Below are 16524 nucleotides of genomic sequence, written 5' to 3'. Positions count from 1 at the left end.
TGGAAATTCCCCATTAACCTGTGTGCTTTGGGAACGATTTACCTTTCTGGGTTTCAGTTTTCTTGTTTATAAAATTTAATTCCATCCGAATATGATAAAATGGAAAAAAAATTTTTTTCCCGCTTGGGAATAGTGAGCAAAGGTGATTTTTTAAAAAAAGAGATTCCTGTGTCCTTAGTTTTTTCTAGGGGGCCGACGTAGCAGACCATTGATTGAGATGCCAGTGCTAGCTAGGCCACTGGATTGGGAAAATCATAGACTTCAGAGCAGCCTCTAGTAACCAACCTCTTTTCTCTTTTCCAGTACTCACTGTAAGTGGATTTCCCTTTTGTGTATGTGTGTGTTTGAGACAGATGGCAACTTTACAGCATGGTGTTAGAAGAAAAAGTGTTTGGGGAGGAAGCAGGAAGGCAAACAAGAAAAGCAAGCCTTGAATAAGCAGTTTTTCTTAAAAGGAATGCATTCTGGGGCAGTTTATTTTTGTGATCTGCCTGGAATTTGGGGACAATGTGCTAGAATTCTCTTCTTGCATTCAGCTGGCAAGAGGCCTAAAAAAGGTGGGGACTTGGAAGACAGACACAATGTTTCTATTAAAATAAGACTTTATTGAAAGCAGGACCAGTGGCTAAAGTTAGTCTTTGGCTTTTTTTTAAGGCACTGTGGCTGGGTCTATGTGAATACTGAAGTGGAGAATGGAAACTATTATCCACTTGGGCGCCGAGGCTCAAATGTCTAAGTATATTCAAATCGTTTCAGACCAAGGAGTGGGCTGCTTTTGGAAGAGAATATAAATTATTTGGATAATTCCTTTCATTTCCTACTTTACTTATGGGGTAAACAAGGTCTATATTTGAACTAAAAATGATTTTAAAATATGCTCTTCTTCTAGAAATGCTTCTCTGTGTTTCCTCCATTTGTTTTAGTGTTGTTATTATAAATACTTATAGAAAAAAATGCCCTGCACCCTGGGAACATCTTGGGCTCTGGTCACATCAAATTCTTTCCCAACATACTATCTTTCAGGTGTGTAGGGCTTGCTTCTAAGTCAGGTTCTGTTTCTCACAGAATCTAGAAACATACTTCATAGTCGCTAGTCAGTATGTAGTCATTACTTCAAATTTTCTATTTGAATCAGCCTTGAAATTTTGGAGTTATGGTAGATTTGCCATTTTGTTTTTGCCCCCTTCTCTATATGTTCTGTGAGACCGTCCCCTGATACAATACTCAAGTAACGATCATCTTCATTAATGCTTTCGGAGCCTTCATACATGCAAAACACTGCTAAGAATAGGAATTAATCTCAATAAACTCTCACTATTTTGTTAGGTGGGTAGAATTATTGCATCATTTTGCAGGTGAGCAAAGATCCCAGAGCTCATGCAATATAGAAGTGCTTGAATGTGCAAGTTAGTTACTCTAGCCCGCAAAATGATTGTACATTTCATGCTAGACACTGGCAGTTCAAAAGGGTACAGAATAATGGCAGAAACTACATGAATTAAGCTATAAAACTTTACTAAAAGGCATTAAGTACTTAATGTAAAGTGATAATTTATTAATGAATAAGAAGGCTAATTATTATAATCATATCAATATTCTCAACTTATTTTTATGAATCTAATGCAATTCCTAACAGAAGATTATCTTATTTAAAATATCAAAGTGAGTGCAAAATTTATTTTGAAAAAGAATCCTAGAACAAGAGTGCAAAATATTTAATATATTTTGTAAAGGAGATGTAAATCATCTGACAATAAAATCTACTGGTAAAACTGTAGCAAATGGAGCTAAGTAGACAGTCATGAACCAGACTCAAATCTACGGGAATTTTGAATGTGGCATATACAATATCACAAATTTCTGGAAAAGAAAATGACTGATAAGCAAATTGTCTTAAGACAATTGCTTTACCATTTGGAAATATGTTTATAGCATTATCTCTTCTTTAGATTATAATAAATGATATATAATTTAAAGAGATAAATTTAAGAACTTTAAAAGTACATATAAATAGATATTTTCCATATCAGTAAGGTGTTTTGTTTGCTTGTTTTATCAAATAAATTTGTGCCATGTGGTTCTGATCAGCCTTGAATTGACAATGTAGCTCTTTTTGGCCTTGAACTTGAGATCCTCCTGCTGCCGGCATCCACCTGCTGGGATTACATGTGTATGCCACCACACAAGTTTACTTCATTAATAATCTGTAAGTGTAAAAACAATTAAATAAGTAAAAAAAAATCATCATTGTAAGATATAGAATACTTTAAATATTTTTGTTAGTAAAATAAACACAATTGAAAAGAAACATTGAAATCAATTTTTTGCAATAATTATATAAGGTGAAAGAAATTTGTACTATATAATAAATTCCTAGTCATAAATGAGAAAAGCATCCTAATCCCATTCAAAATATGAGAAAAGTAAATATAATTAAGTATATGTATTAAATATGTATATATTAAGTGTATTTAATATTAGGGTCTATTAAAATCTTAAATAAATATAATGAAATCTCACATTTTATTATCAAATTAGCATAGATTTAAATAGAAATGTCATATTACTCGCTGTGAATGTAGGCCAAAAGGTTTGCTTATCTATACACTGAAAGGAGAGCATGAATTTGCAGTCTTTCCTCTTAGTAGTATTGTTGCATGAACAAAGAACTTCAAAATTTTTACAGCAATGAATTGACAGCAGTTAAAAAATCTTAACCTAAGGAAGAAATCAGAGATGTACTCAAAGAATTACACACGGATGTTTACCGAACCAATATTCTTAAGACAAAATAAGTAGAAATGATATGAATGTCAAAGGGAAGGAAATAGTTAAATTATGATATATACTGCCCTAGTATGAAACGTGGCTAATCTGAAGCATGTCTTGGAAGAATATTTTATACTATAGGAAAAACTCAAAATAATAAGTTAAACAAGTGAGATCCAGTTATCTATTTCATCCTTTCAAAACATCTCTGTCACCACACACACACACACACACGCACTCATATATATGCATATTTTTCTCTTTTCTCCAAAAAACAAATGACAGAATATTAAATGTTTCAAAATGGACACTTTATGTCTGTGAAGCAAACAAACATTATATATCACATATTTCTGGATTTTTAAAGTTTTAAAGGAACATATGTCAGTTTTATGACTTCAAAAACTGTTATTTCTTCAAGAGAAAATATACTTATCTTAATATTGAGTTGTCACCTTCACAGCCTCAGGCTGAGAACTGTCTCTGAGCAGCATTTGGTCTGAGACCCACCAAGTTGCCCTGAGAATATAGCAATTCCTGTTTCATCACTGTGGCACCTGCAAAGAACCCCACCTTTTATTAAAATCAAGGAAAGTTCTGCATACCTACAAGAATATTTCACTCACATTGTCATTCAAATTGCTCTAATTTCATTGGATTTTGTTTTATCTCTAGTAAAACATTTTGAAATGGCCATATAAAAGACCTTCTAGAATCAAGCTATTGGCTGATCAATTTGATTAGCAGTTAGGAATTATAAATGGAAGATAAAACGGGTCCTTTCTTGTTATGCAGCCCTGGTAATAAATGGTAAGTACATATTTTTCTGAGGCTTTTATTCTTAGAAAGAAAGCAAAAGGATATAATAGGTTTTTAAAATACATGCCACATAATTTATTCTGACAAACAGATGCCGTTTGTTGTTGCTATTATCATTTGATGAAATACTTTAAAACTAGTCCAAGGTGGTCCATTTTCAAATATAATACATACAGTACATCTAGCAGTTAACAAAATTTGGATGTGTAGCATAGAATGGTCATTATTTTTACTGAAAAAAAATAAAGGCACTAATTACTTACAGACAAGATACTTAGCACAAACAGATAAGCTTCAAAATGAAAAATTCTCGGTTTATGATAATTATGTTCTCTGCTTTGTTTTCAGAGACTGATAATTTGAGGCTTTAAAATCACCAGGAAGCCATTAATTGGAATTCTTCAATAAAAAATAAATTACATAGAAGTTCATGATGAGTTGTAAAGCAGAGAGACTGTATTATACAGTGAGCGACACTGCTTCACTATTTATAGCCTGTGTAGCTATGTCTAACAGAAAACTGTAAGGAATTTGAAATGTGCAGATAGCAATTATTCACTGATCCGAACTATGTACACATATTTTAAATAGCAACTTTTAGAAGATTTCTTCACTAGTAAAGATGGGGCTTTAAGCTGAAGCAGAGCTTTGCTAACGTGTTGTTTCTGGTTTCTGACATTTTCCTTGGTTTCCTTAGGTCATAGCTGTGGGTGAGACAAAGATCTGTGTCCTACGGCACAGTGTAGCCCTGTGCCAGGTGTGGCAGTTGATCTTGATTGTCAACATGGTTGGAGTTAGAGATACCCAGGCGCTTAAAGCACCCTTCTGAGTGTATCTGAGCATTGTGAGGGTGTTTCTAAAGATGATTGGCATGCATGAGACCAAACTGAAGGGAGAGGTGGCCTGAATTGGGTGGCATCATGGAAGAAGGTGGAGGCTTGGACGGAATAAAAGACAAAGGGAAACAGAGTCCATCACTGCACGCTCTTGTGCTCTGTATTTCCTGGATAACACGAGGTGAGCAGCTTTCTTCCGCCATGCCCTCTGTCTCACTGCTGGGCTAAAATCTGTAGGGCCAGCTGACTACAGACCTCTGAGACAGTGAGCCAAAATAAATCTTTCCTCTCTTCAGTTGGTTTGCTCAGATATTTTGTCACAAAATGCAAAGCTGACCAGTACACCAGTACTTCTCACTGAAGGTCCAGATGATAACGTCAGTACTTGTTAGCTGTAATAGTGTGTTAGGATATTACCTCTTATTCTCCCTAAAGAAAATCTAATCACTGTAAATGTCAATCTCCCATGTTCAGTGCTGGATGCAAGAGTTCGTAAAGAAATGGGATGCCTTCTCTTCGGTATGAAATCAGAGGAAAGCAAATCTAATCTAAAAGTAAGCAGGTAATAATCTGATTTTCAGGTGCTGTGTTGGGGAAGGTCGGTGGGATAGCTCACACATACCCATCTAAGATTAACAGTCCCAGTAACTCTGGCATACACCTCTCCGCCACCTGACTCTACAGGCAGCCATTGTAAGCCTATCTTGTTAATCCACACATTTATGTATTTTGCCCTAAATCTGTTTCTCTAGTGAACACTAACTGAAACAGCATTGCATAAGTCTGCATGATCATCTGGTTTTTAGCTGATTCTACTGTGGTTCCCAGACTCTTACGGGCCAGAAAAAGCTGCTGTTTCAATGCCCTGAGATTCTGAAGGAGAATGTTTGGAGTACAGCTCAGGAATATACATTCTTATAATACCACCACATGTGGGTGCCCCATAGAGTTCTTCTTGGGAAATCCTGAGCTGGTGGACCGGTCTGACTGTTGGTAAACTGCTGTGTCTTTATGCAAATAAGTGTTGAGTTTCTGTGATGACTGTACTTTTGTACTCTGAACCTTCAGCTAGCTCTTTCATATAATAGAGAATGCATCCAGGAAGGTCAACATATTTTTAATAGCTGTAGAAGAATTCAAGTGGATAAAATAAAAACCCTCAAATTTATCTGAGCTACAGAAAGAAAATTTTTATTTGGAAGAGATTCATCAGTACCCAGCAGAATTAATGAATTAAAATTGACATTTAGAAAGAGTCTGGTGAAATATGTATTTTAAATTCCAGCAGTACAGACATATAAATTCATAAAAATTCTGGGAGGGCAAAGAGAAGACAAAAAGAAATCTATATGCAGAATGAGAAGCAAGTCACATCAGACTTCTGTGTCAACCTGAGAGGAAAGTGGGACAGCATCCGAGAGGTGAGGAGAATATTGAGACAAACCATTTTTTAAAGTTCAACAGCAAATTACCCAGACATACAGACCTATTTTGGAAGACTGACTCAAGTATAAGATCAACAAAGAAAACCAGTACGTAGAGGAAAGAAGACAATGAAAGATGGAAGAAATAATATCTAAACACAAAGTTAGTGCAACAGATATCATGCTTTTAGTGCAAATGGTTATTGGTTGTTGTCTCATCTAGTGACAAATGATAAGCTCACAGTACACTAGTGCATGAAGAGAACGTGGTCTTTGGAAATAATGAGGAAACAAAATCCTGCCAAGATTTGGTTTCATTGGGTGAGATGAATGGTCATATACACGGTCCAGATACTGATTGAAAAAGGCAAGTTTAAAAATGTTGCTTAAATACTTGATCACAGGCATTGGAAATTAAGATTTATAACTTTGAAACTATCAGAACAAGAAAATGTCATTTGAAGAAAAAGCAAAACAAATAAATACCAAAGAACTGTCGATGTCCGCTCCCGGCCGGCAGGAAGGACACACGACAAAGTCTGGTAGTGGACAACCTTTTCTTTTTATTTTCCTTCTCCGTACAGCCTGCCCTGGGTTCTCCCAGCTGAAGCCTCCTCTGGTCCGCTCCCCGCGGCTCCTTTTGTGCTTCAGTCTGCCCCAAAGCCTCTACCGGTCCGCTCTCCGCGGCTCCTTCTGGGCTTCTACTTCCGGGCTTCTACCTGGCTTCTTCTTCCGCCCAGGGGTGGCACCGGTATATATACGGGTACAGTGTCCAATCATGTTAAAGTAAGCAAGGCAAGCTGATTGGCTAACATCATCAGTTGCCAGGCAGACTATATTGTTGAGCGGGTTGTTTACGCGGTAAGCAGGAAACTAACGTGCTCGATGGGAGGGGTAATCTACCTCAGGCTTCACTCTTTACTACAGGCCTCACGTCTGCCAAGTGAGGCGACCGGGCTCGGGGCTGCGGCTCCCAACATCTCCCCCTATTTTATTTTTTATGAATGTGCGCATCGTAGCCCTTCCTGGACTGGGTGCAGAGGCTTATGCCCTATGTGTAGGTCCACCGTAGGTCCTTGGCTTAGACCCTGGTTGGCCATGCCATGGTCTGCCAAGGCCCTGAGGCCCTCGTCCTTTTTCTAGGGCCAGGCACAAACTGGACGGAACCTGGATGCACACAAGCTTGCACTCATTTCCTCTCCGTAAAGAAATCCCCTCGGAGGGAAATTTAGACCTGGGCAGCATCTAACAGTCCAGCGGCTTACGTGCAGGATGGGGTAGGGCCTGGCTTAGGTCGAGTCGTGCTGGGGAGGCACGCTCTTACCCGTCATTGACTCACCTACCCTGCTGTGTATTGTCACCTTATGGAGGAGAATGAGGGATGCCCGCCATATCTAGACTCGGTCGTGGGCCAATTGAGCAAGCCATGCATATGCCTGAGGATCTTCTTGTCCATTTCGGGCTACCGCTATTTCTATTCATCTTATTGGTTGGTCTGTGATGGATCTCCAGTAGGGCAGGTCTGATCTTCAGTCGAGGGCTTTGTTGCCCGTGTCAGTCTCTCCGGTATCCACAGTGGTTCTCGTCCCGGTTCCTGTGGGAAAACACAAACCGCGCCTCGGTTCCAGCTGACCACTGGATCCGGGCCCATCCATTGTCCTGTCAGGACATCTTTCCACTTCACCCACCCTTTATGGTTGGGGGAAGGGTTGCAGTGCTCCACAGCTGGGGAGCGATTATCATTATTTAAATTTAAAAAATTGTGTGTGAATAGTGCCATGGATAATCGTGCCTTTGGGGCCAGGCCTTGGCCTACTCCCCCTTTTTGTTTTTGTAAAATTTCTTTGAGGCTTCTATGAGCCCTCTCAATGATTCCTTGACCTTGGGGATTGTATGGGATACCATGTTTTAATTGAACCTCCATCATTTTGCAGAACTCATTGAAGGCTTTGCCTATATAGGCTGGTCCATTATCAGTTTTTAATATTTTTGGTTTGCCCCATGCGGCCCAAGCTGCCAGGCAATGATTGATCACATTAGACACTTTTTCACCTGTTTCTGCTGTTGCAAATATGACGTGAGAACAGGTGTCTGTGGAAACATGAACATATTTAAGAGTCCCAAACTCCTGTATATGTGTGATGTCCATCTGCCAAACATCACCAGGGATCAAACCTCGAGGGTTTACTCCCATCGGTATGGCAGGTTTGTATGTGGCACAGGAGTCACATAGTCGCACGATATCTCGTGCATCTGCTCTAGAAACATGGAAATGGTTTGCTAGTGTCCTGGCATTAACATGAAATTTATCATGGAAGGCACGGGCTCGCTCGATTGGTGTTAGTAAGGTAAAAATCCATAACGGGCGAGTGGCAGTGTCAGCAGCCGCATTCCCCTGTGCCATGGGCCCTGGCAGGGATGTATGTGCTCTTATGTGGGTGGTGAAGACCTTATGGTGTCTGTTCTGAAGCAATGTCTGGATAGACAGGAACAGTCTAGCCACTGTGGAAGTGGATCTAATTAAACTGGCAGTCTCAAGCACTTGCATAGCATTGACCACATACCTAGAATCGGAGACAATGTTAATGGCTTCTGAGAACCGTTCAAGAATCATTTTAACGATCTGCAGTTCTACCACCTGAGGCTGATCTGGTTTAAATTGTATGGTAACCGGGGGCTTGCCTAGGATCACATAGGCGCCTATCCCCGTCTTGGAGCCATCTGTGTATATTGTACTTGCTAGGACTAATGGCTCAGAGGCAGTAACCTTTGGAAAAATTATAGGGTGCTGAGTGACAAATGACAAGATAGGGTCTTTAGGGTATTGATTGTTTATATCCCCATGGAAAACACATCTCAGAATGGCCCAGGTATCTATGCAGGCAGCCAGGGTCTTGATCTGGCTGGCGGTATAGGGTACTCGGATGGCTTGTGGTCCTGAGCCAAAATGTTGGACAGCTCTATCATGCGCTTCAAGGGCCAATGAAGCGACTGCCTCCGGGTAATGCTCTATGACTTTTGCAGGTGAGACCTTAGGGTGTATCCACAGTAGTGGTCCTTTCTGCCAAATCACCGCTGTAGGCTGTAGACTAGTCTGTAGCAAACAGACATCAAAGGGTCGCCCTGGTTCAATTCTGTGTAAGGTAGCCCCACCTAAGGCTTTTTCCACTCTCTGTAAGGCAGCTCTTGCCTCAGGAGTGAGCCTCCTGTGGGAGGCTATATCTGGGTCTCCCTTCAGAAGGTCGAACAGGGGTTTGAGATCTGAATTTGGTATATGTAAATATGGCCTAATCCAATTAATGTCTCCCAATAGCTTTTGCATGTCATTTAGGGTCCTAACGCCATCTGTCCTAATGGTGACCTTCTGTATAAGTCTGGAGGCGACACTGAGGTCCACACCTGCTGACCCAGGGGTGGCCCTTGTTGAAGGCTGCCACCCTGAGCTGTCCTGTCTCTGGGGCGGGGGCCCGCCTGTGAAGGGGGCCCCCTCTGGCCGTTTTTTGGCTCTCTAGCATCTTGTCCACAAATACGGTTGCCCTGAGCATCAAAGACCGACCTACACTCCTCAGCTTTGTGTGATCCCTTTTTGCATCGCCCACAAACATATGGTTCTTCATTCCTAGGGCGAGGCCTAGCATCTGCATTGTTTGGGCAATGACGTTTAATGTGTCCTGGCTCCCCGCAGGCAAAACACCCTTTAGCCTTACATTCCCCTTCTAACCCGCGAGGTCCCCTCTGCTGTACAGCCGCGGCCAGGAGAGCAGCCACTCCCGAGTTGGAGAGCGGCCCCCCTATCTCTCTGCATATCCTAATCCAGGCGTTGAGGTCCTTGTTCTTATGAGGAGCTATCGCTGCCTTGCACTCCTTTGTACATTGCTCAAAAATCAGCTGTCTTACCAGCGGTTGAGCCACTCCCGGATCAGGAAATATCTTATCGGCAGCATCTTGCATTCGGGCCACAAAGTCAACAAATGGCTCTGTGGTACCCTGAATTATTTTTGAAAGACACAAGGAGGCAGTTCCGGCACCACTTACCTGTTTCCAGGCGCGGAGCCCTATGGCATTGATTTGTTCATAGACAGCGCCGGGGAACTGGGTCTGGTCATCAGCGTGCCGACCTTCTCCCATAAGCATTTCCTTGTTCCACCCCCGGTTTCCCCGATTGGCGTTTCTCTCAGCCTGCTCTGCAGAGAACTCTGCGTACCAGGCTCGCCAATCCAGGTAACTGCCCGAGGGCAGACACGCCTTTGCCAGCTGAATCCAGTCCGCGGGGGTGAGGGGCCCAGAAGACAGATTCTCCAGCATGGCAATGGTGTAAGGCGCAGTCGGCCCAAAGGTTGTAACTGCATTTTTAAGTTCTCTAATCTGCTTTATCTCAAAAGGCTCCCATACATTGCGTCCCTGGCCCATAGCTACTTGTACAGGAAATATCCCGTAGGGGCCACTATCTATCCCAGGTGGATGTACCTCATGAGACAAGCGTCCCCCCTGCCAAAGCCGCCTGTAAAAATACCGACCCGCCGGCGGCGGAGCATAAGACAGCGGCCGTGATTGGGCGGAAAATGGGGGCCCGTGCATCACTTCCTGTTCTGGCGAAAGGGGAGAGAGCTCCCAGGCGGCCGCCTCGTGGCAAGGAATCGCCTCCGGAAACGGCCCCCAAGGTGGGGCGGAAGGCTTCGCCTCCCTCTCGCGCCGGGGAGCGCTCAGGAGCTCTCTACTCCTCCGCAGACCAGGTTGAGCAGAGCGCAATTCGCGGGGCAACGCTGGAAAAGAACCCTGCGACTCCTTATTGAGCGATTTAGGCTCCTGACAGCTGGTCTCTTTGGCCTCCTTGCCATTCAACTTTCCCTCGTCCTCGGAGTCAGACGACTCCGAGGCTAGAGCCCCGTCCTCCTCCTTAGCATCCTTGTTCCCCTTGACGGACCCCTCTCGGGAGCTCCCTGACTGGGCCTGCTCAGATACCCTGCGTACTTTTGTAAGCTCTTGAGAGCTTTCTCCACAACCACCCTCGCTCTTAGTGTTGCTACCTAACATGTTTCCCATCTTTTAATATGTTACTCACCGCGTGAGGCCCAAGGAATCCGCCACTTACGCGTGAGCCTGAGGGGAGTCTAAAAGCCCTGTAGGTGCGCGCCACCCAGAGCCCAGGCTTATCCCCAACTCACCTGTCTCGCAGCTCTGTACTGGAGCGTTGTCCGCTGTCACGTCTCGGGGGTGATCAGTCCCCGGGCAGGCCTCCAAATGTCGATGTCCGCTCCCGGCCGGCAGGAAGGACACACGACAAAGTCTGGTAGTGGACAACCTTTTCTTTTTATTTTCCTTCTCCGTACAGCCTGCCCTGGGTTCTCCCAGCTGAAGCCTCCTCTGGTCCGCTCCCCGCGGCTCCTTTTGTGCTTCAGTCTGCCCCAAAGCCTCTACCGGTCCGCTCTCCGCGGCTCCTTCTGGGCTTCTACTTCCGGGCTTCTACCTGGCTTCTTCTTCCGCCCAGGGGTGGCACCGGTATATATACGGGTACAGTGTCCAATCATGTTAAAGTAAGCAAGGCAAGCTGATTGGCTAACATCATCAGTTGCCAGGCAGACTATATTGTTGAGCGGGTTGTTTACGCGGTAAGCAGGAAACTAACGTGCTCGATGGGAGGGGTAATCTACCTCAGGCTTCACTCTTTACTACAGGCCTCACGTCTGCCAAGTGAGGCGACCGGGCTCGGGGCTGCGGCTCCCAACAAAGAACCAAACCAAAAGCTAAACAGAAACAAAAAGAATACATGGTTCATTAAAATATAATTACAATGGAATGATTCTATCACAAAATATCAGTAGTTACATTACATGTGAATGGACAAATTTACCTTTTAAAAGCATGCTCCGTAATTGGATGGTGATGATGATGATAATGACAACCTAGCCCCATGTTATTTTTGATAAACATATCTGTAATCAAATAAGACAGGATGAAGTATAAAAAGATGGAAAAAATATATGACAAATGTCGATTAAGAAAGTAAACATTTCAATATTAATATAAGACAAGATCAAATTAAAAGAAATGTATCTGATATAGCAAAAAGACTATTGCATATACATTAAAATTCTTCAAGGAGGTCTTATAATCATGAAACTTTAAGCAATTCAAATATGTTTAAAATATATTTAAGTAAAAATTTTTAGAGATGCAAGGAGAACGTGACGAGCTCTCTAATCAGAGATGGAAACTTTAACACAATGATCTAAAACAAACAAATTAAGTGAACAAAAATGAAGTAAAGTGAATATGAGTCAAATAACAACATAAAAGCTTAATTTTATATTATTATATAGATATAAACTATTTTCTTATTGGATATGAATGTATTGAGTATATATAATGTTCCTAAATAAAAAATGTACATTTTTCAGATTTTAATGAAACATTTTTAAAGCTCAATATAATAAAGTCACAGAAATCAATAGTCTAAATTCCTCTGACCACAAAAAATTAAAATTAGAAATTAAATTAAAAAGGAGAATAAATAAGTTCTCTTACTTTTAAAATTAAAAAGAAAAGGCTGGCAATTTAGCTCAGTGGCACAAGTGAGGTCAGGTTCAGCTCCCATTACCTAGACCAAATGAACAAACAAACAAATGACAACAACAACAACAAATAAAAATAGAAATAAATATCTTTTCTTATTTATTTTATGAGCAATTAATTGTTCATATGCTGGATGTGGTGATACACTACTGTATCCCTAGAACTCAAGAGGCTAGGGCAGAAGCATTGCTGCAAGTTTGAGGCCAGCCTGGGCTACAAAGTGAGTTCAAGACCAATATGAACTACAAAGTGAGACCCTCTCTCGGAAAAAAAAAAAAAAAAAAAACAAAAAAAACAAAACAAAACATTACTATGTAATGAAGAAGCATGGGTAAACTTTGAAGACGTGATATGTATTATAATCAACTAGTCACAAAAGACAAATATTATATGATGTCACTCATTACAGGTATTTGCAATACTTAGATTTATAGAATCAAAGAGTGAAATGGTAGTTGACAGTAGTCTGGGTAAAGGAGGACTGGGAAGTTACTAGTCAATAGACACAAAATTTCAAGCACATGTGAGAAATTCTAGGGACCTGCTGCTTTACATTGCACATATAGTTAAGAAAAATGTACTTTGTACATCCTTTAACAGTTGTTAAAATCATAGACTCCATGTTGTCTTCCTACCACAATAAAGTGAGAAACAGTATTTAAAAATTTGAGGAATATATAGAATTCTTTCCATAAATTTGGAAATTCAGGTAAAATAGATATTCTTGTAGAACTGATCAAATTAAATCTATAAAATTTTAAGAGACCAAAGTGTCAAAGTTCAGTTTTTATATAAAACATTAGAATTAAGTTTTAAATATAGTCTACAAAACTTTAAGAAATAGGTAATTCTTTATGAGCTTTCAGAGCACTAAAAACTATTGCAAACTGCTCTAATGGTGCAAACGTAGCAGACAAGGATAAAACAATAGGCCAGTGAGTGGTGGTCAACTTGTGGTATGCATGCCACAGTGGACTGTGTGTATCATTTAAAGCTCTAAAAGGTTTGCTATTACTGCATAGACTAATATTGCTTTCTATACTGATGTAATGACACTAAATAAAATGATAAAGTAAAATAAAATAAAATCAGCAATAATTAAAAAAGGGTTATATCATTACAAATTAAGATTATTATTAAGAATTTAGGATAAAGAATGTTTGAAAATATGTGAAAATGATTCTTTTAATAAAAAGAGTTATATAGAGATTCAGTGCAGAAAGATTAAATAAAATTAGCATTATTTAAATTGTCATGGGCTGGGTATAGTGACACATCCTTATAATTCCAGCACTCAGAAGATTGAGGCAACTTGAGTAAGGATGAGCCCTCCCTCCAGTTGGAGGACCTTAACAAGCTGGCTAGAGCATGGGTGAGCCCTCACTCCACTGGGAGGAAAGAGAGTGGCCTGTGGAACCCCCAGTGACAATGTAAGGCCTCAGCTGGGGTGCACATCAGGGACAGGTGAGTCTAGAAGCCTAAAAAAGTCTAAAACAGCAGTAACAACACAAGCTGAGGGTTTGTTCACATCAACACTCCTAGGCTAATCAGCCCAGGAAAAATCCAGGATTCACCCAGCGGATCCTGCAGGAGAAATTCAGGTGACTGGCCTCTTCCCTATGTTGTGGGACCTGGCAAGTGGATGATTGCCAGCCACATGGTAGGACCTCGACTAAGATGCACATGACAGACAGGTGAGACTAGTGAGATTGAAAAGACTTAAATATCAACTAAGAGGTGAAAGTGACACGATTAAAAAGAATAAAGTGTAATCTCAGACTACTGGCCCATGTGGTACAGACATTAACATAGAAGACATTGAAAGATACACAACTGAAATTTCTGGAAAGAGAGCAGATGAAGTAAAGAAACAACTCACAAGGCTATAGAGGATAGAGGAAATCAGATCAGAAATACTCTGTCAGATAAAAAAAGGAAATGACTACTTTCATTAAGGAATTGCTCAACATAGCTAGAGAAAACATAGACAAAAATACAGGAGCATAGGAAAATCAAGGAAACTTTGAATGAACAATATAGAATGCATGAAGCAGGTTCAAAGAGGTGTACAGGAAATTAAAAATTCTATTGAAAACTGGCAAAACCACTTGAATGAGGTTGAAGATTAGATCGGACCTTGAAGGCAGGGTTATGGCCAGCAGTCATGAAGGGAAAGATCTCTTAAAAATAACAAGGGACTATAAAAAATTCAACAACTCCAAAATGGTGCAAAGAAAAACAACATTAAGACTGATGTGTGTTAATGGAAAAAAGCAAGACTCCAAAAAATGACATAAAAATTTATTTGCAGAAAGAATAGTAGAAACTTTCCTAAAAATGAGAACAGAACCTGATATACAGAACCTGACATACAGTCATATAGAATTACAAACAGCCGTAAGCAAAATAAGTCTACACCCAGACATATATTGATCAAGATCCCAGAATTTAAGCACAAAAACAGAACATTAAAAGATGTTAGAAAAAAGAAACAGATCACTCATAAATGAAAACCCATTAGAATCATAGTTGATTTGTCAACACAAACCCTCAAGTTGAGAAGAACTTTCAGTGATGTATTCTAAGCCCTGAAAGAAAACAGTTTCCAACCCAGATTATTTCACCCTGTGAAACAATCTTTCAAAATCAATGGAGAAATAAGATACTTCAATGACAAAGAGCAGCTGAAGAAATTCAAATCTACCAAAGCAATCCTACAAAGACTACTGAAATATATTCTAGATAGTGATAAAAATTACCACTAGTACCCGAACAACAATAGAAAGAAACCATCAGTCAGGGCAAGCAATTAACAGTGGAAAAGCAGAGAACCAAAAACAGGCAGATAACAACAAAGGTAAACCAATATGTATTAGTTATTACCATCAATGTAAATGTCCTCAATTCACCAATCAAAAGAAACAGGTTGGCAGGATGGATCAAGAAACAAGATCCTGGAGCTGGGGATTTAGCTCAGCGGCATAAGCGCCTGCCTTGCAAGCAGGCAGTCGTGAGTTCGATCCCTGGTACCAATAAAAAAAAGAAAAAGACAAAAAAAAAAAAAAAAAAAAAAAAGAAACAAGATCCGACAATATGCTGTATACAAGAAACACATTAACTAAAAAACACATAGTCTGAAAGTCAGACGGAAAACAATATTCCATGCAAAACAAACCCAGAAAAAAAGTGGATGTAGCCATTCTGCTTGCAGACTATATGAACTTCAAACCAAAACTAATCAAAAGGGATAAAGCAAGTTGTTACATTCTTCTTAGGGGAAAAATTAAGAGGAAGAGATAACAATCATAAATAGACATGCAACAAATATGGGAGCACTCAATTATAGAAGACAAATACTAATAGAAATGAAAAATTAAAAAGGAATAACATTATTCTAGTGGGGGAACTAAGTACCCCATTGTTACAAAGAAATCAACTGGAAAAAAGACAGTAAAGAAATAATAGAACTGAATCAAACATGTAAACAAATGGATTTAAGAGATGTTTGCAGAGTCCCCCCCCCCGCAACATTGGAATACACATACTTCTCAGGTGAACATGGGACATTCTCTAAAATAGGCCATATACTGGCCCATAAAATATGCTTGAGAAATGCAGAGGTATTGAAATTCTACCTTGCATATTATTTGACCATAGTATACAGAAATTAGAAATTAATGGCAAAAAATGCAAAAACTCCATAAACACATGGAAATTAAATAATACCCTCTTGAATAACCAATGGGTCACAGATGAAATTAAATGAGAAATTAAACAATATCAACAACCAAATGAAAATGCAGATACAACATACTGGAATTTGTGGGATGCAATGAAAACAGCCTTAGAGGGAAATATATAGCACTGAATTCTCACATCAGGAAAACAGAACAAGCACAAATAAACAACATAATGTTTTATCTCAGGGTTCTAGAAAAGAAGAGCAACTCAAGATCAAAGCTCATAGAAGAGAGGAAGTTATAAAGATTGCAGCAGATATTAATGCAATTGGAACTTAGAAAACAATACAAAGAATTAATGAATCAAAGAATTGGTTCTTTGAAAGAATAAACAAAATTGATAAGACCCTAGGCAACTTATCA

This window comes from Cavia porcellus, unplaced genomic scaffold (assembly GCF_034190915.1).
Source record: "Cavia porcellus strain 051 isolate PalLab524CR breed Dunkin Hartley unplaced genomic scaffold, mCavPor4.1 scaffold_18, whole genome shotgun sequence".
Classification (NCBI taxonomy): Eukaryota; Metazoa; Chordata; class Mammalia; order Rodentia; family Caviidae; genus Cavia; species Cavia porcellus.
Note: the sequence above shows the minus strand (reverse complement) of the source record.